This window comes from Felis catus, chromosome B4, assembly GCF_018350175.1.
Source record: "Felis catus isolate Fca126 chromosome B4, F.catus_Fca126_mat1.0, whole genome shotgun sequence".
In the NCBI taxonomy this organism is placed as follows: domain Eukaryota; kingdom Metazoa; phylum Chordata; class Mammalia; order Carnivora; family Felidae; genus Felis; species Felis catus.
Window position 1 is genome coordinate 141165184 of NC_058374.1, and position 23308 is coordinate 141188491.

Consider the following 23308-nt stretch of genomic DNA (forward strand, 5'->3'; position numbering starts at 1 on the left):
TTTGCTGAGGGAGCCCAGTGTCTGTGCCGGGGACCCAGAGAAGGAGGTGTCCAGCCCTGAGGGCCTCTCGGGAGAGCAGGGCGGACAGAGGCCCCAGCCCCGCATTCTGGCTCCCAGAGCGGGAGGGGCGCTGTCTGAGTCCCCGACCAGCGCCGGGTCCGTCAGCCAAGCACTCGGGGAGAGGGGGTTGCTGCCCGCAGGAAAAAGGGGTTCTTCTGCAAGGACAGAGGTGGAGACGACGGGGCTCCTGCACAGACCCGGGTTCTCAGGGGCCGGAGGGGCCGGAAGGGGTGTAGCAACTGCGGGGGCTGTCCCTGCCCACCGCCACCAACCCCCAGCCAACCCCCCGGGCTCCTGGCTCCTTCTCACCCAGGCTGGGCACCCGCGAGGCTCGAGCCAGCCCTAACAGAGCACCAGCCGGGGGAGCGGAAGAAGAAGCAGGGCGCCCTTGAGCACGGGACGGTGGCCCCGGGGGCAAGGGGAGGAGGAAGCTAAGAGTGCTGGGCTTCAGTTCAATGGAAGAAAGCCTTTTCCGGGACGCAGAATTGCTCAGAAACGGACCAGTGTTGGCGCGAAGGGGTGAGCGCCCCGAGCGGGCAGATGCAGCCCCGTCGGATCACAGAGGAGTGTGGGTTCCTGCCTGTAGAACCACACAGACCTCGCGGCGCCCTGCTGGGCGGCCTCGGGGCCCTGTCCGGCCACCGCGTCCTCAGCCCAAAGTCACGCTATGTCCTGAGCAGGTCCTGCCGCCTGGGGGCTGAGTTCCGGCCGCCGTGGCGAGAGCAGCGAGCAGCTGCGTGTCCTGCCGGCCCAGCCGCTTATTCATATCCCTTCCCAGACGGAAATACAAGGAAACGTGTTAGCAATTTTGACTTTATTTCATACAACACAGGATGAGGCTGAATGGGAACCGGTTTCCGAACGAGTGTGGATCACAGACCTGAAAACGCGAGAGTTCACGTCCAGCTGCAAATACCATTCAGAGGAAATCTCTTGTTTTGCAAAACGAAGCTGCATGTTGACAAATTCCTTTGCCTGAGATTCTGGAGGGGGGTCTAAAGCCCCCAGAGTCCGTGTTCTGCCTGCAAGGAGGAGGTCGCAGCCACCAGGGACAGCCCCGCCCCCCCCCAGGCTGCTGAGGCCCGCAGAACGTGGAGGTCCCGGGGCCCCCACAGCCGGGCAAGCCGCGCCTCCGCCGCTCCCCCCACGCCACCAGCTCAGCCCCCAGCCCCCCTGCCCGGGTCGCCTTTGGCAGGGGGGTGCGGGGGGACCTGCCTGCCGGTGGGTTGCCCGTCGTCAGGTCGCCCACCTGTTGCCTCCCCCACCCTCCTCGCAGACCCCTCGCCTGGTGCCCTGCTCCTGCTCCTCTGCCTCCTCCTTCCTAGTGGTCCCCTCACACGCGGCCTCCTAGGAGCCTTCCCTGGCAGTCCTGGGCACCGCCACACCCGGTCGCACCCGTTCACCCGCCAGCCCCAACCAGGCATGCTTCCCGTCCGGGGATTGCTGCTATACGTGTCTGCCTCTCCCTCCGCACACACAGGACAGGGGCCAGCAGAGCCCCAAGAGGACGCTAACCTGGGAAGGCTTCCCGGAGGTGCAGGTCTCAACATGGAAGTGTAAAGATGACACTCACAGTCTGAACTCGGGCTCACACGAGTCAGGGGGGTCATGACTCGGTGGCCTGCTGGGCCTGTGGGCACACGGGTGGGCCGTCCTCCCCACTGGACAGAAGATACTCTGAGGCTCAGTGGGCAATGGGGGCAGTCAGCGGCCAGAACGGATGAGGCGCTGACGCCTGAGAAGAGGAGGGGCTCCCTGCGTCCTGCCTTTCAGCCGACTAAATCAGAGCCCGGGAGCCCCAGGATCTCCCCACTTACACCCTAGCGAACAGCTGACCCGGCTGCTGTGTCAGCGGTCCTGTCCTCAGAACACGTCAGTGTATGCCCCTAAGTGGAATCGTTTTGAGCATCCCTGTGGAGATCAGGGCTCAGTCAACACTTTCCTGACTACTGAGACAGGAGCACCTTCTCACCAGGAGACCAGACCTCACAGGAGGATACCCAGCATCGAGGCTTCAGCTACAGCTTCCTAGCAGGTGCGGGCTGGAGCTCATCTGCCATCTCTGAGTTGTCCAAAGACAGGAAAATTCAGTTTCCCCACATTCTAAAGATCAAGGGAACATGAGTTTCCAGTGGGGGACAGGGGGAGGCAGGGCAGGGGGTGGCAGGGCTGGGGGGGCAAGGCCAGGGCGTCAGCGCGGGGGAGACAGGGCCGGAGGGCCCAGCTCCCTTCTCCCCACCCGCACCCCAGGGCCTGCAACCACCCTCCCGCCCCCAAACACACTAGACAGGCCTCCACAGCCCTGGCTTCTGTCCTCCAAGTCAAGATGTCCACCCCTCCCCACCCCCTCCATCAGAGCCAGGCAGGCCTGAATCCCCACCTTGGCCACCTCCAATCCCAGAGGCATCACTGTGGTCGGACACCTGCGGGTCACATCTCTCCTCACTCAGTCCCGGAAGAGTCACTGGGTAAAACACCACCATGGGAGTGTCATACAGGAGAAAACCACCCAGACAGGGGCCCAAATCCCCCTCTTGCCCCAGTGGCCCTTAGTAATGTGGCATGGATGGATGGATGGGGGGGGGCGGAGTGGATGGATGGATGGTCAGATGGATGGATTGGTGGGTGGCTGGGTGGATGGATGGATGGATGCACAGATGGGCAAATGGGCGGATGAATGGATGAGTGGATGGATGGATGGATGGATGGATGGATGGACAAATGGATGGATGGATGGATGCACAGATGGGCAAATGGGAGGATGAATGGAAGAGTGGATGGATGGATGGATGGATGGACAGATGGATGGATGAATTGGTGGATGGATGGATGGTCGGTCAGATGGATGGATGGATAGATGGTTGGATGAATGGTTGGGTGGCTGGCTGGGTGGATGGATGGATGGATGCACAGATGGGCAAATGGGTGGATGAATGGATGAGTGGATGGATGGATGATGGATGGATGGGTGAATCAAAGAGACAACATTTCACACCAAGGTCTCCTAGGGAATCAGTCACCCTCTTAGTTTTAGGGAACAAGGCCAAAGGAGTTTAGTCCTAACATGTGGCCAGAACTGGACACAGGCAGGCCTGTGCCATGGCCAGGGAAGGGCAGGTGGCAGAAGAACTTGGCAGGGATTCAGAAAACTTGGATCCTCCTCCTACCTTGGCCAATTCTTCATGACATCCCTTGGCCCCATCTGGCACCAGTTTCCCTGGTTCATGGGCTGGACTGAACCCATCCATCCAGTCATAGCACCCTCGAAGGAGATGTCCCCTGGCTGAGAGGCAAGTGGGCGTAGATCGCCTGAAGCCCAGACGCCCCTACAGCAGTGGAAATGCAGACACCTGGATCCTTCTCCAAACAGCCCTGCGTGGCCTGGTGTGGGTCTGATTTTGTCTTAGGCTCTGGGGTAGGAGGTCAGCATCCCTGCCAAGAGAAAAGAGAACATTCAGTTCATGCATATGCATAACCTCATCGCCAGGCTAATGAAAAGTCCATACACATGTGCACGAGTCAGAGAGACGTGCACCAAGTCTCAGCTTGTGCCCTTCTGTCTTTAAAATTATGGTTAGTAATTAGCAGAGAATTTTGACTTAAAAGAAACAAGAGTCATAAGACATTTAATGGTTTCCAAACTAATTACAAATATGGCCATAAGTGGAAAAGCAACTCCATAAAAATGATAAGTTGGCTCGGGCCCCAGAAAGACCATGTGGCATGGACATGGCCTTCATCTTTGGGACCCAAAAGCTGAATGTCTTCAGATTCGTGCCCTCCTGCCCCCGCCTCCCAGTGGGGTGGATGCAGGAGCTCTTACTGTGGTTAACGGTTTTAGTCTGTCATGCTATTTAACTGCTTTATTGTGATATAATTCACGTCCCGTACAACTCGCCCATCTAAAGTGCACGATCCTAGTGCATCCACTGAGCTGTGCACCCGTCACCACAACCGATTGGAGGTGGACATTTTTATCACCCCAAGAAGAAGAAAGAAATCCTGCTCCCTTCGCCCTCACCCCAGCCCTCCACCTGCCCCCAGCCCCGGGCAACCACAAATTCACGCCCCATATCCACAGATCTGTCCGTTCTCGCAATTTCCTGTCCGCTGAGCCACACGCCGCATGGCCCTTTGTGACCGACATCTGTCACTCACGTTTGCAAGGTTCACCAGGCTGTCCTGTGGGTCAGTGCTCCAACCCTTTTTATGGCCGAATAATATTCTATTGTTTGGATACATCACGTCTCTTACACCTGGCAGACATCTGATTTTTCGGCTTTTTTGGCTAGGGTGAATCACACCGCTACAAACGTTAATGTGCAAGATTTTGTGTGAGGACATGTTGTCATTTGTCTCCGTAAATACCTAGCAGTGGAATTACCGTGTCATCCGATCAGCCTACGTTTAACCAGCGGAACTGCTAGACTTTTTTCCAAAGTGGGTTCCCCACATGCCATTCTGACCAGCAAGGGGGGAGGCTTCCGATGGCCTCACAGCCTTGGCCAGCACTTTTTATCACCTGTCCTTCAGACGGCAGTCATCCTGGTGGGTATGAAACGGTACCTCTTTGTGCTTTTTTTTTTTAAGATTTTATTTATTTTTTTTTAATTTTTTTTTTATGTATATTTTGGGGACAGACAGAAACAGAGCATGAGCAGGGGAGGGGCAGAGCGAGACAGAGACACAGAATCTGAAGCAGGCTCCAGGCTCTGAACCGTCAGCACAGAGCCCGATGTGGGGCTCAAACCCACAGACCACAAGATCATGACCTGAGCCAAAGTCTGATGCTTAACTGACTGAGCCACCCAGGCGCTCACTTCTTTGTGCTTTTGATGTGCGTGTCCCTGATGGCTAATGACGTCGAGTGTCTTTTCCTGCACTTGTTGGCCGTTTACGTATCTTCTTCGATGGAGAAATGTCTGTTCAGAAGCTGTGCTCATTTTTAAATTCATTTACCTTTTTACTACTGAGTTGTAATTGCACGTTCTATAATTTATATATCCTAGATACAAATTGTTATCAGATGTATGATTGGCAAATATTTTTTCTCATTCTCTGGGCTATTTTTTCTTGATAGTTCCTTTGATGCACAAAAGTTTTTACTTTTGACGAAATCTAACTTACCTATTTTTTCCTTTGCTGCTTATGCTTTTGGTGTCATGTTTAAGAAACCATTCACCTAACCCAAGGTCACAAAGATTTACACCTATGTTTCCTTCTAAAAGTTTTATAGTTTGGGGACACCCAGCTGGCTCAATAGGGGGAGCATGTGACTCTTGATCTCGGGGTCACGAGTTCGAGCCCCACTTTGGGTGTAGAGATAACTTCCAAATAAAATTTTTAGGTAAAACAAAAGTTTTATAGTTTTGGCTCTTACAATTGGGTCCCCGATTCATTTTGACTCACTTTTTGTATTTGGTGTGAGGTTGGGATCCGAACTTATTCCTTTGAATGTGGAGCTCAAAGGTGAGGTTTCGGTCCTGGGTCTCTTTACTCTCTCCCCCGGACCAGCCGTCCGTCCTGTGTCAGCACCAGACTGTCTTCACCTTTGCAGCTTCCATAGTAAGTTCTGAGACCAGGAAGTGCGAGTCATCCAACTTTGTTCTTCTTTTTCAAGATTGTTTTAGCTATTTAGGGCCCCTTATGTGACCATACAAAGTTTGGGATGCATTTTTCTATGCACACAAAGAGGTCAGCTTAGATTTCCATCACGTTGGATCTGTAGATCACTGCGGGAAGTATTACCACATTTAACAGTATTAAATCTCCGGGCCCATACACATGACTGTCTTTCCATTTATTTAAGATCCAATTTAGGTTGTGTGGATATTTACTTAGATAATTTGGATTATTATTTAGATCTATCTTTAGACTTATTTAGATTCAATTCCTTTCAACAATGTTTTATAGTTTTCAGAGTGTAAGTGTGCACGTCTGTGGTTAAACTTATTCCCGATTCCTTACTTATTCGTTTTGATGCTCTTGTGGATGGACTGTTGTCCTTATTTTAGTTGGCTCATTGCGACTAAACGGAAAAAACGATTTATTTTGCATGCTGATCTTGTAACTGGCAACTTGCTGAACTATTTATTAGCTCCACCAGGGTTCAGGGGATCCCTTGGGTTTCACATACACAGGACCACGTCATCCGCAAACGGAGACAGTCTTACCTCTTCCTTTCCAACACGGATGCCTTGTGTTTCCTTTCCTCACCTAACCCCCCAGGGACCCTCCAGTGCACAGTGGACGTTCTGTCACTCCTGATCTTAGGGGGAGAGCGGTCAGTCTCCAAGCTTTCAGTGCCCTGCACATTTTTCACAGATGCCCTTGGTCGGGTTGAAGGACTTCCCTTTGGTTCCTTGTTTGTTAAGTGCATTTATCACGAAGGGGTTTGAATTTTGTCAACTGTTCTTTCCGCGTCCACAGACACGATCATGTGTTTTTTTGTCCCTTATTCTACTGATGGTGCAGATTACATTAATGGATTTTCAGATTGTTTTGTTGTCTGTCTGTCCGTTTGTGGTCTTGGCCGGGTTGCTTGGGACGTCCACTTTGGTGTCGCACCCAGAGGCTCAGCCTCGGGCTTGGGCAGTCACCCTTGTGAGGATTAGCAGGGCTCCCCTGACCCCTCTGCTCCGCTGCCCGCCTCGCCTCCAGTGCCATTGCCTGCCAGGCTCCGCTCATCAGCAGCCGGCTGCTCCACTGTGCTGGGCGGGAATTGCCCGGGAATAACCCCAGCACACTCAGGCAGGGCTGGGTTTTGAGGACTCGGAGGACTGTTCTGACCCAGGGGGTCTCGGAGGTGTCTCCTGCTTGGGTCCCGGCCAGGGCGCTCGTTGGCCCGGTGCTTAGCGAGTTGCTGTGGGCCAAGAAGGGCAACTTGGGCTTGAACTTCCTCACTCTGTTTCAAATGAAGTCAGTTCCTCTGGAGACATTTTGGTGCGCTCTCTTCCTGCTGACGGCCTCTCCCGGGTCTGCGTTTCTGAGCCGCTCCTCCGGACACCGGGCGGGACGGTAGCCTCTGGTCTTCACGGTCAGTTCTCCCGGCGTGGACTCTGTCCTATGAAGCAGCTGGGGCAAGAGTGGTCACGGCCCAGGCTGGCCAGCCCACCACAGGGGGTACAGCCTCCATATGATGAAGGGACAGGAGGACGTGCGGGGGGAGGGGGGACACCCTCCACTGGAGTTGGGAGGGCGAGGGCGCTGGCGGGCGGCCCCCGCTGACACACCCTGACCTGTGGCTGGGAGCTGAAAGCGAGCGCCCCCCCCCCCCGGGCCACATCTGCCCAGAGCAGAACTTCATCACACTGGTCGGTGGCCGCGAGGAAGGGAGAGGATCTCGACAAGTTTCAGTGAGTTTTCTTGAGCACATGTTTCCTCATTTGCTGCATATCCTTCAGACGATTTCCGGAGACTGTAAACGGGCCTTTCTTTGTTTTTATAACTTTGGCAAACTTCGCTTGTTTGCTGGCGGGCACGCTGCGACCCTTGCACTGACAGCCCAGAAGGGGGATTCTTCTCTCATTTCCTAAAACTCCCCTCTCTAGCCCAGACCACCCACCCAGCTGTACATGCGGTGGCCTCCGGGGGGCCCACCGCTGTCCCCGGGAGTGAGCCCGTGACAGCCCCTGACGTAACCCTCTGCCCAAGCTCCCTGTCCTTGGGGCTCCTCCGTCCGCCAACTGACCGCCTCCTCGGCCCTCAGGCCCGTCCCCAGCCTCTCCTGTCCACCCTTCCCTGCATCCCCCCTGCCCCATGCCAGACCCTCACCACCTCTCCCCTGCCCTGTGGTCACTTCTGTCCAGACCCTACCACCTCCTCCCCTGCCCTATGGTCACCTCTGCCCAGACCCTCACCACCTCTCCCCTGCCCTGTGGTCACTTCTGTCCAGACTCTCTCCTCCTCTCCTCTGCCCTGCGGTCACTTCTGTCCAGACCCTACCACCTCCCCCCTGCCCTATGGTCACCTCTGCCCAGACCCTCACCACCTCTCCCCTGCCCTGTGGTCACTTCTGTCCAGACTCTCTCCTCCTCTCCCCTGCCCTGCGGTCACCTCTGCCCAGACCCTCACCACCTCTCCCCTGCCCTGTGGTCACTTCTGTCCAGACTCTCTCCTCCTCTCCCCTGCCCTGCGGTCACCTCTGCCCAGACGCTCACCACCTCCTCCCCAGCCCTATGGTCACCTCTGCCCAGACCCTCACCACCTCTCCCCTGCCCTGTGGTCACTTCTGTCCAGACTCTCTCCTCCTCTCCCCTGCCCTGCGGTCACCTCTGCCCAGACGCTCACCACCTCCTCCCCTGCCCTGTGGTCATCTCTGCCCAGACCCTCTCCACCTCTCCCCTGCCCTGCGGTCGCTTCTGTCCAGACCCTCTCCACCTCCCCCCCCTGCCCTGCAGTCACCTCTGTCCAGACCCTCTCCACCTCCCTCCGCCCTGTGGGTCACCTCTGCCCAGACCCTCTCCACCTCCCCCCTGCCCTGAGGTCACCTCTCTCCAACAACCTAACCGTATGCACTCATCGAGGCCACGCTCCCACCCCAGCTGCTCCAAGAGGCCCAGGCAGAGGTGGGGATGCCTGTGCTGATGCCCATGCTGTCCCACGTTGGCCTCTGACCTCTAGGAATGGACCGATCCCATCAAATGGCATTTAGCACGTCGTACCTCTGCCCCCTTCTCAGAGCCCCTGGAATCTGTGGGTCTGGATGAACAAGTCAGGACCGCTTTCACACCGGAGGGTCAATGGAGGAGTCCCCATGCCGGCAAGAGGGTAGAGGGTGCCCAGAAAATGCCTCGTCCACCTCCAGGTTCGAGTTCCTGGAAACGCTGGGTGCGTGCCACATGCCCCTGAAGAGCGGAGCCCTGAGGACGAGCCTCCCGGCTCCGTCAGCCAGGACGGCCGGGACCGGGGCTTTCGGCTCCCCTCAGTAGGTGAGGCGGTAATTCTCATGCCGTAAAATAACACGCTTGTTACCCTGAATGAACACCAAAGCAGCATGCTGGGCTTGTTACCCTGAATGAACACCAAAGCAGCATGCTGGGCGGCAAAAAAAAAGGTGAGAAAGGAATCACACGGTGTGATCCCACTTATGCAAATTTGTGTATCACACAAACAACGCTGTATCCTCGAGGGTCACCCCACGGAGGACGAGCAGCGTGGGAGGGACTCACCACTCCAGAAGGTGTTCCCACGAGGAGGCAGAGACGGGCCTCTGACGCCCGACTCCCTGCAGAGAAGCGGCAAACCCGCTCACAGGCATGGCGGGCGTGTGAGTTTCTTTCACATTATTTTCTCTAGTCTTCTGTATAACTGAAATATTTCATTAGCCTTTTTAAGTAAATACAAGATTAGGAGCGCCTGGTGGCTCAATCGGTTGAGCATCTGACTTCAGCTCAGATCATGATCTCACAGTTCACAAGTTCAAACGCCCCCTCGGGCTCTGTGCTGACAGCTCAGAGCCTGGAGCCTGCTTCGGATTCTGTGTCTCCCTCTCTCTCTGCCCCTCCCCTGCTCATGCTCTGTCTCTATCATTCTCAAAAATGAAAAGTTTTAAACATTAAAAAAGCATATTGAAAAATAAAAGAAGGAAAAAAATGTAAGATTATTAGTGATAAATTCACACTATGGTGTAAATGACTGCCATCTTTTCCTTTCTACTAGAAGCATTTTGGTTGCAGGGAGAGAGAACACATGAAGCATCCAGAACCCCTGGAAGCATCGGGATCTGTGCTCACCCCCCTCCCCAGGGCTCACCCCCCCTCCCCAGGGCTCACCCCTCCCTCCCCAGGGCTCACACCCCCTCCCCAGGGCTCATCCCCCCTCCTCAGGGCTCATCTCCCCTCCTCAGGGCTCACCCCCCTCCCCAGGGCTCACCCCTCCCTCCCCAGGGCTCACATCCCCTCCCCAGAGGTCACACCCCCTCCCCAGGGTTCACTTCCCCCTCCCCAGGGCTCACCCCTCCCTCCCCAGGGCTCATTTCCCCCTCCCCAGGGCTCACCACCCCCTCCTCAGGGCTCATCCCCCCTCCTCAGGGCTCACCCCCCTCCCCAGGTCTCACTTCCGCTTCCCCAGGGCTCATCCTCCTCCCCAGGGCTCACCCCTGCCTTCCCAGGGCTCACTTCCCCCTCCCCAGGGCTCACCCCCACTCCTCAGGGCTCACATCCCCTCCCCAGGGCTCACCCCTCTCCCCAGGGCTCACACCCCCTCCCCAGGGTTCACTTCCCCCTCCCCAGGGCTCACCCCTCCCTCCCCAGGGCTCACTTCCCCTTCCCCAGGGCTCACCACCCCCTCCTCAGGGCTCATCCCCCCTCCTCAGGGCTCACCCCCCTCCCCAGGTCTCACTTCCGCTTCCCCAGGGCTCATCCCCCTCCCCAGGGCTCACCCCTGCCTTCCCAGGGCTCACTTCCCCCTCCCCAGGGCTCACCCCCACTCCTCAGGGCTCACATCCCCTCCCCAGGGCTCACCCCTCTCCCCAGGGCTCACATCCCCTCCCCAGGGCTCACTTCCCCCTCCCCAGGGCTCACCCCTCCCTCCCCAGGGCTCACTTCCCCCTCCCCAGGGCTCATCCTCCTCTCCAGGGCTCACCCCCCTCCCCAGGGCTCACTTCACCCTCCCCAGGGCTCACCCCTGCCTTCCCAGGGCTCACTTCACCCTCCCCAGGGCTCACCCCTCCCTCCCCAGGGCTCACTTCCCCCTCCCCAGGGCTCACACTCCCTCCCCAGGGCTCACTTCCCCCTCCCCAGGGCTCACCCCTCCCTCCCCAGGGCTCACTTCCCCCTCCCCAGGGCTCACACTCCCTCCCCAGGGCTCACTTCCCCCTCCCCAGGGCTCACTCCCCCCTCCCCAGGGCTCACCCCTCCCTCCCCAGGGCTCACCCCTCCCTCCCCAGGGCTCACTTCCCCCTCCCCAGGGCTCATCCTCCTCCCCAGGGCTCACCCTTCCCTCCCCAGGGCTCACATCCCCTCCCCAGGGCTCACCCCTCTCCCCAGGGCTCACTCCCCCCTCCCCAGGGCTCATCCTCCTCCCCAGGGCTCATCCCTCCCTCCCCAGGGCTCACTTCCCCCTCCCCAGGGCTCACCACCCCCAGGACTCACTGTAGTATTTCGCAGACAGGCCAGACTCCCCTCAACCAAGCTGACGTCAGCGGGCACGTGGGCCCCCACCCCACCTCTGAGGGCACCCCGCCGCAGTGGGGAGACACGAGTGGCCTGGGCTGCTATGTGGATGGCAGGGGTCCTCCGGGGTCCGAAGGGAGAAAGCCTTCACTGCGAACGGCCACTTACTAAAGACCCGCAGGCTCCCGGCTCCACGCAGGGGGAACCAGACCAGGTCCAGCCCCCTGGGAGCTTCGAGGCCACAGACGAGGGGGCAACCCCGACGGGCTCCGCGCAGGGAGACCAGTGAGCGGAGCCGGGGTGAACTCTGAGAGGCAGCCGGCGTGGGAAGCAGCTGGCCCCGCAAAGAGCCTGAGGAACCGTCCTGGGGGCGGGAGGCCCCCGGCAGGAGCAAACACGTGAAGGAGACCAGTGGGGCCCACCTGAAGGACAGCAGCAAGGGGACAGAGAGGTGGCGGGCAGGATCAAGGGCGGCCTCGGGGGCTCGGACGTCAGGGCCACAGGGTCAGGGCGCTGGCCGCGAAGTCTCGTTGGGTCCAAGCGGAGGGGAGGGCTGGCGCGGCCCCTTGGGCGGCCTGTGGAGGTGGCCTGCAGGGACGGGGCAGACGCAGGGAGGTGCCGCGTGTGCGGGAGAGGGGTGGCCCCGGCTGGGGCAGGGGGGAGGCGGAGGAGACAGGCAGGAGCCGTGTCTGGACGTTGCAGACGGGGACGCGTGGGGGTCGGCCAAGAAGACCCCGGGTGTCCGGCCTGAGCAGCTGGACAGGTGGGGCAGGTCGCAGGAGGAAGAGAGCCCCCGACACAGCCCAAAGCAAGGTCGGCTGAGGCACGGAGCCCTGGGGGGGGGGGGAACGGGGAAGGCGGGGGCAAGAGGAGGCGGGTTTGTGTGCGTGGACACGCTCGTGAACACGCTCGCCTTACCTGCTGTGCACCGTGACTACGACCAGGCTCGGGCTGCAGGAGGCTGCCCGGGGTCTGAGCCTGCAGAGGGCACACGCGCCCTGCCCGGAGGGCAGCTCAGGCCCCGGAGGGGAGCGCTGTCCGGTGGAGAGGAGGGGACAGGGGGCCCGCCCTCACCCTGGAGGGGCCCGTGCAAAGCTGGGCCAGAGACCGCCGTGGCCCCCGGGGGGGGGCTCCCAGGTCAGAGGTCAGGTCCTGCCCTTTGCCGGGTGCTCCCCCCCGCAGAGCCGGGACGCAGCCAGGGGGCCCCTAACTCCCAGCAGGCCCTGGACACACCCAAAGTCACACCTCGGCGAGGGATTCCTGTTGGAGGCCTCCCTGATGAGCTCGGCCAATTTCCCCTGGTCTCCGGGCGCGTGAGCAGGGGTGTGTGACTGGTGCTGGGAGCGGCACAGAGGGTTGAGGACACAGGGTCACGGCGCGGCCAAGACGCCTTCCCTGTCCCTCGTCCCTCGTTCACACGCTCGGATTCCTCCATTAACCTGCCGGGGCTCGCGAGCCCCTCCCAGACCCCGGCCGCACAGAATCCTGACAGCCGAAGGGGCCAGGGTCGGCGGGGGAGGTCCCCAGGTGGGGCAGCTGCGCAGAACGGGAGCCTCTCTAGCAAACAGCCCCACCAGCAATGAGTCACCTTCCTGTGTATCCTGAGGAAGCAGGACAAACTGGGGGGCAGGTGTGCGGCATGGGATGGGGACGGAGCAGGGACGGGGCTGGGGGTGGAGGCGGGACCAGAGAGCCTGAGGTTTACCAGTGTGGGGGGGAGAGGACCAGAGGGGGTGGCGGGGGGACCGGAGCGGGGGACCAGAGAGGTGGAGGGGGGACCAGAAGGGGTGGAGAGGGGAACCCGGGCTGGGGTGGTGGGGGGATTGCAGCCTCCGGGGTCCCCGTGACCCCACCAGGAATTCCTGGATCGCTCCTGACTCCCGGGCTCGCTCCTCAGCCACGGTCCCCGGACAGAGCTTCTCGGGGGGCCACCGTGTGGGCGTGTCCACAGCACCTGGGAGGCACGGGGACCCCCCATGCTCGTAGCTGTGTTCACTGCACACATTCTGTGTCCCAGGCCTTGTGCCGGGGGTCCAGAGGGGGCTTCACCGCGCAGCCTCGCCCGAGGCCGCAGTCTGGGGGGAACAAAGGACACGAATCAGCCACCCAAATAGTGACGCCCTCCCCTGATGTGGGCCCCAAGGGCTGGCTTCCTGGGGTGAATGACAATGAGAAGGATCCCGTCCGGTCAGCTCCCCCTCTGGGGATGGGTGCGGGGCAGAGAGGCCGTGAGTGCCCCCAGCCCTGCATCACCCCTCCTCAGGCCCCCCACTCCAGGCTCTGCAGAGACGGGGTCCTCACCCTCCCAGCCTCACACCCTCCGCAGAAGGAGTTTCCCTGATACCGTGATTGACCAGGCCGACCCACCCCCTGCGCCCCCCAACCTGGGTCAAGCCCTGTCGCTGGCTGGGGGGTGTCCCCTGGGTCTGCAGCACCCTACTCGCCCTGGGGGCCTAGCACAGAACACCCCCAATGTGGGTGTGAAAAGCCCACGGGGTCCGTGAGACTCAAAAGAGGCAGGAAGAGCCGGGGGCGCCCCCACACCCCCACCTGCACCCCCAGGCCAGAGTCCAAGACCCCCCAGGTTTGCTGCCCTGTCCTTCCCCAGTCAATAATCAGCATCATTTCAAAGTCCAAGGCCACGTTTCAATTCTGCCCAAGTTATCATTTAGCCTTTTCCTGTTAAACATCTTACACTCCCCACCCCGAACTTGGGATTCGCGGAATCACTTGGTGGGAGGTTTGGGCAAAGCAGCCGAGCAGGGCCGGCGAAGAGCACTCCTGCCACCTGCTGGCCGTGTGGAAGCCGCTGCCGGGCCAGGGGCGCAGCAGACCCTGCAGACCCGGGGGAGGTGGGGCCGTCCCCAGGGCGGGGGCGGGGGGCGGGGGGGCGGCAGGCTCCAAGAACCCACACCCAGCTTCTCAGATGCCGCAGTAAACGCCCACTGCTCGCGACACTCCCCGGGGGCCTGGGGGACCCCAGCCGGCTGCCCACCCCACCCTGGGCCTCTTCCCACGACGCCTGAGTCTGGGGGGCACCGAGCCAATCGGGGAGAGCAGGCCGTCGGGACAGGGTGTGTGAGACAAAGCCCCGGGGAGCCTGGGGGGCGTCGGGCAAAGGGGCCGGAAGGAGAGGGTCTTGGAGCCGCGGCACCTCTGTCCCCGAAGCGGGCCCTGAATGCCTACGGGGGGGGGGGGGGGGGCAGTCTGTGGGCCCCCGAGAGGCCGGGCCGACCCCTGAGGGCCCAACGCGTGAGGAGGGGATCACGTGATCCCCGCTCGGAGCCACCACGGGAGCGACACAGGGGGGCCCCCAGCAGTGGGGGGTCTGCCCAGAGCCCAGCCCAGGCACCCGCTCCGGGCCGGAGAGCTGCCCCCCAGCCCCGGAAAACCCAGTCCCTCCCCACAGAACTCACCCTGACTCTCTTCTCTTCTCTGGTTCGTGTTTAGATCAGCTGCTTCACATAAATTCAAGATTCTGAACATCTTCGATATATTTTCGTACTTTTAAGCAAAACGTATTTTTATTAACAAATATCAGTGCATGTCCACAGAGCAATTAAAGAGCTTCTTTAAATAGGCTTTAAACAGACCTGAGCAACTTCGCAACTTTTCCCACAAAGCACACATCGGACGATAAGCAGCCCAACCGCGTTTGTGACGGTGACATTTTCAGGGCTCAGGGAGGCCCGCGCAGGGAGGCCCTGTCCTGTCCACACAGCACCCAGTGGGCACATAAGACGTCCGCAGGTGCAGAAAGCAACACAACACCAGTGACCTTGGAGAGCCTGTCCCCGCGGAGTCCGGGGCTGCCCTGGCGCCCTGGCTGCAGCTGGGGCCACAGGGCCTGCCTGGGGGAGGACATCTGGGAGTGGACAGTTGTCTCGGGGTGGTGGCTTCTGAAGGCCACAAAGACCACACACAGAGCAGGATCCCGTTGTCCCCGAGGGAGGGAGCCCCTGATGCTCCCCAGCTGGCTGCAAACTTCCCGGAGAGCCAGAGGCTCCTCTCCGTTTTGGAGGGCACCGCCCCCCACAGTCCCCGGATGTCCCTCACCGCGCCCTGAGGGATCCGAGGAGGCCCCCGCCCCCACCAGCCCCTGCTGACCAGCGAGCACACACTCAGTGCCTCCTGCCTCCCTGCAGGCCCCGCACTCCAACAGGGTAACTTGGAAAGTAATAGTGTATTTGAAGGTGGCGACTTACGTTCCCACAGACGAGGAGGACTGGAACATCCTTATTCACCTGTGATCACTGCACGGGGACGGAGAGATTGAAATAGCTATTTGTCTACAAAGCTGGAAGTGGACCACTAACTAGGATTTGATGTATAATCGAGGTAGACACACTGTTTTTAGAATCTCTTCAAAGTGTTTTCTCGGAGACAGCAGCGGGCGGGCTGTAGGGTGGGTGTCCCCGTAGTCCCAGGGCCACCTGCTAAGTCTGCACCTGCTGAGTGTTGAGGCCTGACAGGTGTGAACTTACAGAGGAGCAAATTTCACCACATCCTCGGAGATCAAGATAAGCAAATTAAGTGAAGATCTGGGAGGAGCCGAGAGCTGGGGTCTTATTAGACTTTCTAAACCGTGAACGTTGCGCGTTTTGGCATTTGGCCTGACCCGACAGGCAGCATTTGTTTCCGAAGGGTGACGTTGATGTCAGGTGGCGATCGGAGCTGCAGGAGGGAAGGGTCCAAAGTGCCGATGCCCCCGGGAGCCAAGCCGGATGTGGCCCCATCTCACACTCCAGGCTGTGTGTGCCCCCCCCCCCCCCCCCCCGTGTGCTGGGGACAAGCAGACAGACCCTGTGGCCGACTTGGCAGGACTCCCGGAAGAACAGACAGGATTCAAACACCCTCAGCTTGCTCCAAAGCTCACCTGGGTGCGTTTCCCACTGAGAACAAGAATCAAGACCAAAGCCTCAGATGAAACTACAGCCTCTGAGCCTGAAAGGGCTCCTGCTGGGGTGAGGAGGGGTGGGGAGGGGGTGAATATGGGGTGGGGGTGGGTGGGGAGGGGTGGGGAGGGGTAGGAAGGGAGGGGGAGGGGTTGAATATGGGATGGGGGTGGATGGGGAGGGGTGGGGAGGGGTGAGGAGGGGTGGGAAGGGGTGGGGAGGGGTTGAATATGGGATGGGGTGGATGGGGAGGGGTGGGGAGGGGGTGAATATGGGATGGGGGTGGATGGGGAGGGGTGGGGAGGGGAGGGGCAGCATGGGAATGGGGTGAAGCCGGTGTGGGGAGGGGTGGGGGGGGTGGGGAGGGGCCTCCACCTGAGCCCAGGAGGAGCTAGCACTGAACTGTGCGGGTGGGCACGGGGGCGGCTGGGCCTGGAACGAGGTTCGAACCGCCAGCTGTCTGGATTCCGGGGGGCAGACGGCTGGATCCTCAGAAGACGAGCAGGATGGACAGCGATGTGACGGGACACAACTGAGAGCCGGCAGCCAGCAAGCCTGGTGGCCCCAACGGGAGGAGACCAAGTTCGGTGCTGTGGGACCTTCCAGTGTCGGGATGCGGGTCAGAGAACGGACCATCTCGGGGTCCCTGGCTCCCCCAAGAAAGGTTGTCTTTCTGATTATCCGGGCTTGTGTATTGGCGTCCATGCCTCAGGAGGGCAGCCGCGGGCCAGTGTCCCCCACAGCCGGACACTGAGACCCAGGTCGGAGCCGCGGCAGCCACAAAATGAGCAGACGGCCTCGTGGCCACGTTGTGCGTCCTAGAGACGAATTCTTTAGGTCTCATATGGCTACAAAGTCTTTATTTCGCCTGCAATTTTGAGAAATATTTTGACAGGATAGAGTCCTAGGTTGGCAGCATTTGTCTTGCCGCATTTTAACAATGTGGCGCCACTGTCCTCTGGCTTGCGTTGTTTCTGAAGACAAATCGCCTGTCGTTTTTACCTGCATCCCTCTGCCCGCCTCTGGGATTTTCTCTTTAGCATTTGTTTTAAGCAGTGCACCTTGACATGTGCTTTTCTTCATGTGCTTGGAGTTTATTGAGATTTTTAAATGTGTGGTTTTGTAGTTTTCATCAAATTGGGGAAACTCTCCACCATTATTTCTCTAAAAAATTGAAAATACCAAGTGCTGGCAAGGACGCGAAGCTGCTAGAAGTCTCTCCCATCCTTGGCAGGAACGTAAAATGAGGCAGCCAGTTTGGAAAACAGATTGGCGGTTTTTCATGAAGTCGAACATACACTTGCCATATCAGCCACCAGTTCCTGGGTGTTGACCCAAGAGAAATGAACACACACACCCTCCATGTGATCTGTACGTGCACATGGCAAGTGCCAGAAACAACCCAAAGCCACTGAGAAAATAATCCCAGGTGTCCATACGGTGGAATCCAGCAGAATGAACTTCCGAGGCAAACAGGAAAGTGGATGCGTCTCCGAGGCGTCGTGCTGAAAGAGAGAAGCCAGACTCAAAAGGCAACGCGCTGTATAAATCCCTTTATGCTGCGTTCTGACACCGGTCAATAAACGTCTAAACCTTGCCCCTCACCCAGATTTGGCTCCTCCTTCCAAAAACTCTTTGCCTGGACTGCCCTGCAGAACTGACCTCATTCCTCTGGGGTGGCGTCACCCCTCCTTCAGCACCCATTGGCTGCACAGAGTCCCCCGCCAGGCTCAGGGACGGCGAGCCCACCATCAAAGAGCTCACAGCCTAGAGCAGCAGCGGACATACGGATGACAAGTCGCTGTGGACCCCAGACGAGAGGCCCCTCACTCGAGGGAGAGGGAGAGGGTGTCCACAGCCTTCCTGGAGGTGGTGACTCTGCACTGAGCCTTCAAACACAAGTGGGAAAGCGTCTAGTCTCTCAGCATCAGGGATGACGCTCCCTGTGGGTTTTTTGTCCGAGTTGGGGAGGATTGCTCCTATTCCTGTTTTGCTGAGAGCTGTTGTCATAAGTCGGTGTTGGATTCTGTCAAATATTTTTTCTGCATCTACAAGTATGATCGTGTGGTCTTTCTTCTCTAGCCTGACGATGTGATGCCGTACATTTATTGATTATCGAATGTTGATCTAGCCTCGCATGCCTATGAGTTGGGTTTGATTTGCTCATATTTTGTTAATCGTTTTGCATCTATGTTGGTAAGAAATATCGGTCTGAGTTTTCTTTTCTTGTAATGACTTTGTCTTGGTAGTAGGGTAACGTGACCTCATAGAACGTGTTATAAAGTGTTGTCTCTGCTTCTATTTTCTGGAACAGATTGTAGAAAACTGATAACGTTTCTTCCTTAAATGTTTGCTAGAATCTACCAGTGAAGTCATCTGGAGCTGGTGCTCTCTGTTTTGGAAACTTATAGGTTATTGATTTAATTTCTTTAATAGATATAAGCCTATTCAGATCGTCTATCTCTCCTGTGTGCCTTTTTGTAGATCCCATCCTTCAAGGGATTAGTTTATTTCATCAAAGCTCTCGAACTTGTGGCATAGAGTTCTTCATTACCATTTCTTTATTATCCTTTTAATGTCTATGGGATCTGTAGTGATGAACCATCTTTCTGATCTTAGTAACTTGTGTATTCTCTCTCTCTTTTTCTTAGTTGGCCTGCCTAAAGGCTTATCGATTCTATTAATCTTTTCCGAGAACCAACTTTGAGTTTCACTAATCTTCTCTTTATTTTTCTATTTCTAATTTAATTAACTTCTCTGTTTTGTTTTTTTTTTAAGATTTTATTTTTAAGTAGTCTCTACACCCAACACAGGGCTCAAACTCACAACCCTGAGATCAAGAGTCACATGCTCCACCGACTGAGCCAGCCAGGAGCCCCTCTGCTCTGTTTTTTATTGTTTGTTTTCTTCTACTTACTTTGGATTTAATTTGCTCTCCTTTTTCTGGGTTCCTGAGGTGAAAGCTTAATTATTGATTTTAGATCTTCTTTCTTATCTAACATGTGCTTTCTTCTAGAAAAGTCCCTCTAAATACTGCTTTTGCTGTATCCTACCAATTCTGATAACTTGTATTTCCATTGTCATTTAAATTTTTAAATTTCTCTTGAGACTTTTCCTTGACCTATGTGTTGTTTATTCCCCGACTATTTGGGGACTTTCCAGCTATCTTTCTCTTACTGATTTCTAGTTTAATTTCATTGTGGTCTAAGAACAAGCTTTGTGTGATTTCTAGGCTTTTGTGAAAGTGTTAAGAATGTTGGTCAATCTTGGTGAATGTTCCATGGGACCTTGAGACAAATGTGTGTTCTGCTGTTGTTGGATGAAGTTGTCTACAGATGTCAACTATATCCAGTTGATTGATGGTGTTGTTGAGTTCCACCATACCCTTACAACTTTCTGCTCGCTGGTTCCGTCCACTTCTGGTAGAGGCTGTGGCCATCTCCAACTCTAACAGCAGACTGGTCCATTTCTCCTCGCAGTGTTGTCAGGGTTTGCTTTATATATTTTGACCCTCTGTTGTTAGGTGCATACATGTCTACATTTGCTGACAGGTAGGGCAGTCAAGGAGGGGAAGGCATTATAGAGAGAGACACCAGGCCCAGAAAGTGAGGCAGGGCAGGGAGAAGGAGCTGGGCAGGGAGCGAGGTGAGGTTCAGGCCAGTTTGGCAAACCTAGCAAGGGGTGCCATGGCCTTTCTATCCCCAGGAGGCATATGGAGCTGTGCAGGGGGCTCAAACCACTGGGTGGTAAGCCTTGCCTGAAGGAGCCTGGCAGACAAGCACCAGATCCTCACATCCTGGTGTCTATGCCTTTGTGTGGCTCCCTCCCCTTGAGTGTGGGTGGGACCCGTGACTTGCTTCTAACCAAGAAAATATGGTAAGAGTGATGGGGGTACACGGATTTGTGCACGTGGTCACATTATGTTGGACTGCAACCCCATCTTCCTGGGTTGCTCTCTCCTCAGCTGAGGGAGGCAGCCTCACTGGGAGCACCACATGCTGGGACCAAGGAGCAGTCTCTGGCCAACAGCTGGCAAGAAACCACAGCCACCGTCCTACAACAGAGAGGAACTGAACGGGGCCAGCATCTTGAGTGAGCACGGAGCCCGTCCTCCCAGCCAAGCTCCCAATAAGATGGCAGCCGTGCGAGTCCTGTGCGGGGGACCCAGCCTGTGTGCCCGGCCGCCCACCCGCAGACACCCCGAGACGGTAAGCGAGCGTTGCCCGAGCTGCTGCCTCTGTGGCTGTTTGGTTTCACAGCAAAGGACAGTGAGCACCACCACTCATGCAGCTGGTGTCTAGGTCCAGGGCTCCAATGGCCTTTGAGAAACCTCAGTGGAGTCGAGGACAGCCTGGCCAATGCCACGGGGCACCTCGACGTTACTCGACACTCACAGCACCAAGAGTCATCGCGGACTGTGGCTGGGCTGGCTTCTGAGACCTTACGGGAAGGAAGTGGGAGAGATAACGGGTCCGGGCCATCCCCGTGAGTGGAATGACGCACGTGGAGTCAGCAGGGTTGGTGGAGGTCCCACGAGGCCGCGGCGCCTGGCCCCCCGTCCCCAGCCACCCGCGGCCCCACCTCCCAGCTCCCAGGACCACGTCCTGGGACAGTCACTGTAAGCATGACAGCAAACGCCACCCCCGACATGACTTAACGAAGGCATAGCGACCACGAGATGGAGAAGTGCGCCGTGTGGGGGTGCCGGGCTCTGGCGGCCAAGGCGTCAGCGTCGCTCCACGTTCGCAACACGAAGGCGTCACGATGCACATCGTTTGGGGAATTACGATCGCTTTCAAACGCCTTCAAGCGTATTCTCCACCCACGTCTCTGCGTTGGCTCTGGCCCCACTGCTGACCAGCTCCAGTTAAATCTGCCTTTTCTCATCAGAAGAAAAGATCGTGCGTTTTGTTTTCAGTTGATTGTGGGAATCTATCAGGAGGACTTCCGGGGCAACCCGATTTCTCACACTGCCTGGAGTCGAGAACGGGGGCCCCACCGGGCCTGCCCTTGCACCAGCCGGGCACACACCTGTCTCCAGGCTGGGGGAGCCATGTGTGTGCGCAGGAGAGTGGGGGAGGGCCCATCACCGCCTCTAACCCCGCCCCCTGCTCTGCCTCCCGGCCCGTCCCCTCTCCGAGTCAACCCGAGGACCCCCTACCCCGCCGCCCGCCAGCAGCACACGGCACCCCCAGGCGGCAGGGCGGCTCGCAGAACCTCGCCGTCCTCCGCGAGTCCCACCCTTCCACACACCCGTCACACACCCGCGGCCCGGCAGCCCCCAGGCGCCCCCGAGCCCCTGCCCTCCGGAGCCATCTCCGTGGCCACGAGGCCCCCACGGAACTCAGATGGTGTCACCCTGCTCAGGCCCCGGCAGGTGACTTCCCGGCCTCACCCCACCAGCCCCTCTCCCTCTCCACCTGCCCCACGGCCCCCTCGCTGAGTGCTCCGAACACAGTCCCGCCTGGGGTCTCTGCACCTGCCTGCCTTCTCCCCAAGACTGGCCACGTGACCTGCAGGTGCAAAATGAAAAGGTCCCTGGCTCAAAAGTTATTAAGAATTTCAAGATGCCTACCCTCACAGCCCCACCTGGCTGGTTCCTCCCGCCCTCACGTGGTTCCTCTGCTGCATTGTCCGAGCCCCTCTGCCTCGGGACCCTGTGGGGGAGGACGGTGTCCACTGCTGTGGCCGGCCTGGTGCCCCACCCACCTATCTGGGGGCCTGACGGCCTTCTCCGAGGGGCTCCTGCCACCCAGCCTCCCTCTGTCCTCCTCAGGCTGGTCCACTTGCCTCAGGCTGTCCGCCCAGGAGCAGCCCTGGCCTGCACGTGCTGTAAGACGCCTCCTCCAGGCAGCCTGCCCTGCACGCTGGCAACTCCTTCGTTGCTCAGCTCTTCTCTGGGAGGGGACAGAGGACGCTCACCCTTTGTCCCCATCTGCTGTCCTGACGCAGAGCCTGGCACACAGTAGGTCACAGGAAACACCTGTGGACCTGCACGGATGCGTGAAAGGAGTGAGCGAGGGAGTCTCGGGATATAGGAGACTTGAGAAGGAGCCAGAGGTGTTGGTCAAAAGGAGAAGACAGAGACAGAGCCACCCGGGCGGGAGCCAGGCCAGGGGCCAGACTATGAAGGATGTGGGCCTTACACAAAGCCCAGGACAGACAGGCATGGAGGGTGGGCAGGGTCGGGAGGGAGCTGGGACTGGTGGCCAGCAGGGACAGTGTCGCTCAGCCCCCCAGGAGAAGGAGAGACAAAGCCTGGGACCTGGCCGGCAGGTCTGGGGAACAGTGACTGGTGTCCCTGGTGCCCCCAAGCCAGACGTGGGCTCCCTCCCGGGTGACCAGTGTCCCCCCCCCCCACCCCCAGCCCTCGTCCCGCCCATCCACACGGCTCGGCTGCGGCCAGTCCCGGCCCGTCTTCCCCTGCCGGCCCCTCCCGACCGTGAGCTCGCTTGTCGCACACACAAGGGGAGGTCCCTGACAGGAGAGGCCCGCTCAGGACGAGGGCACACAGATTGACCCTCGGGGGGCACGACCTGCGGGCGTTGGCCACCAAGAGGTCAAGACGTGGGGGGATGTGGCAGCGGAAGACTGGCCAAAGCGATAGGACAAGAAAAAAATAAAAGAAGTACAGATTTGGAAGAAAAGACGGACCCGTCATTACACAGAGGAAGTGGCAGGTCCACACGGAAAAGCAACGGGACCAATTAACTGTCAGAACAAAGAGCTTGGGGGCTTCTAAACCCAACACCGACCTGAGAAACGAACCCGTGCTTCTCTACGTCTGGAAAATGTCACTGAGAGGATGTGGGGAGCGACCGACACGGGCCCGAGGGCTCTCGGGGGCCGCGCTGAGCTCGGCTTAGAAGGCAGGGGTCAGCACACGCGCGGCCGTGGGAGCCCTCGGGCTCGGGCTCGGGCTCGGCCCCCGCGGGCTGGGCCTGGAGGCTCGCTTCCTACAAAGAGAATACGGCTAAGTGACGTGACGTCACTCCCACAGTGAGCTCACTGGATACCGAGGTCCCCCCACACCCCTGAGCACGTAACCTCACCCCGCCGGCCCCCCATTTCTCATTTGGAACACGGGGGTGATAACACCAGGGCCGCAACGGTTAAGGCCTTAGAGGAAATGAAATGACCCGTGTGGCGGGCTCCCGCCCTGGCCACCGCCCCCAGCCCCTCCCCCACAGCTCAGGCCGGCCTCGTCCGAAAGCAGGCGGAGGCGGGCGGCCTCTGGCA

The 23308-nt window shown here is 58.4% G+C and overlaps 2 long non-coding RNA genes across 2 annotated transcripts; both read right to left on the reverse strand.

Moving 5' to 3' along the window:
* Positions 1 to 857: 857 nt before the first annotated feature.
* On the reverse strand, positions 858 to 4674 carry LOC123386784. The gene is made up of 3 exons (XR_006601216.1): positions 3228 to 4674; positions 2441 to 2524; positions 858 to 2163 (listed from the first exon to the last, which is right to left on the reverse strand). It is a non-coding gene; the product is annotated as an uncharacterized LOC123386784 (long non-coding RNA).
* Positions 4675 to 12935: 8261 nt separating this feature from the next.
* Positions 12936 to 15971, reverse strand: LOC123386785. Its single transcript, XR_006601217.1, has 3 exons — positions 14768 to 15971; positions 14591 to 14678; positions 12936 to 13249 (listed from the first exon to the last, which is right to left on the reverse strand). It is a non-coding gene; the product is annotated as an uncharacterized LOC123386785 (long non-coding RNA).
* Between the last annotated feature and the right edge of the window lie 7337 nt (positions 15972 to 23308).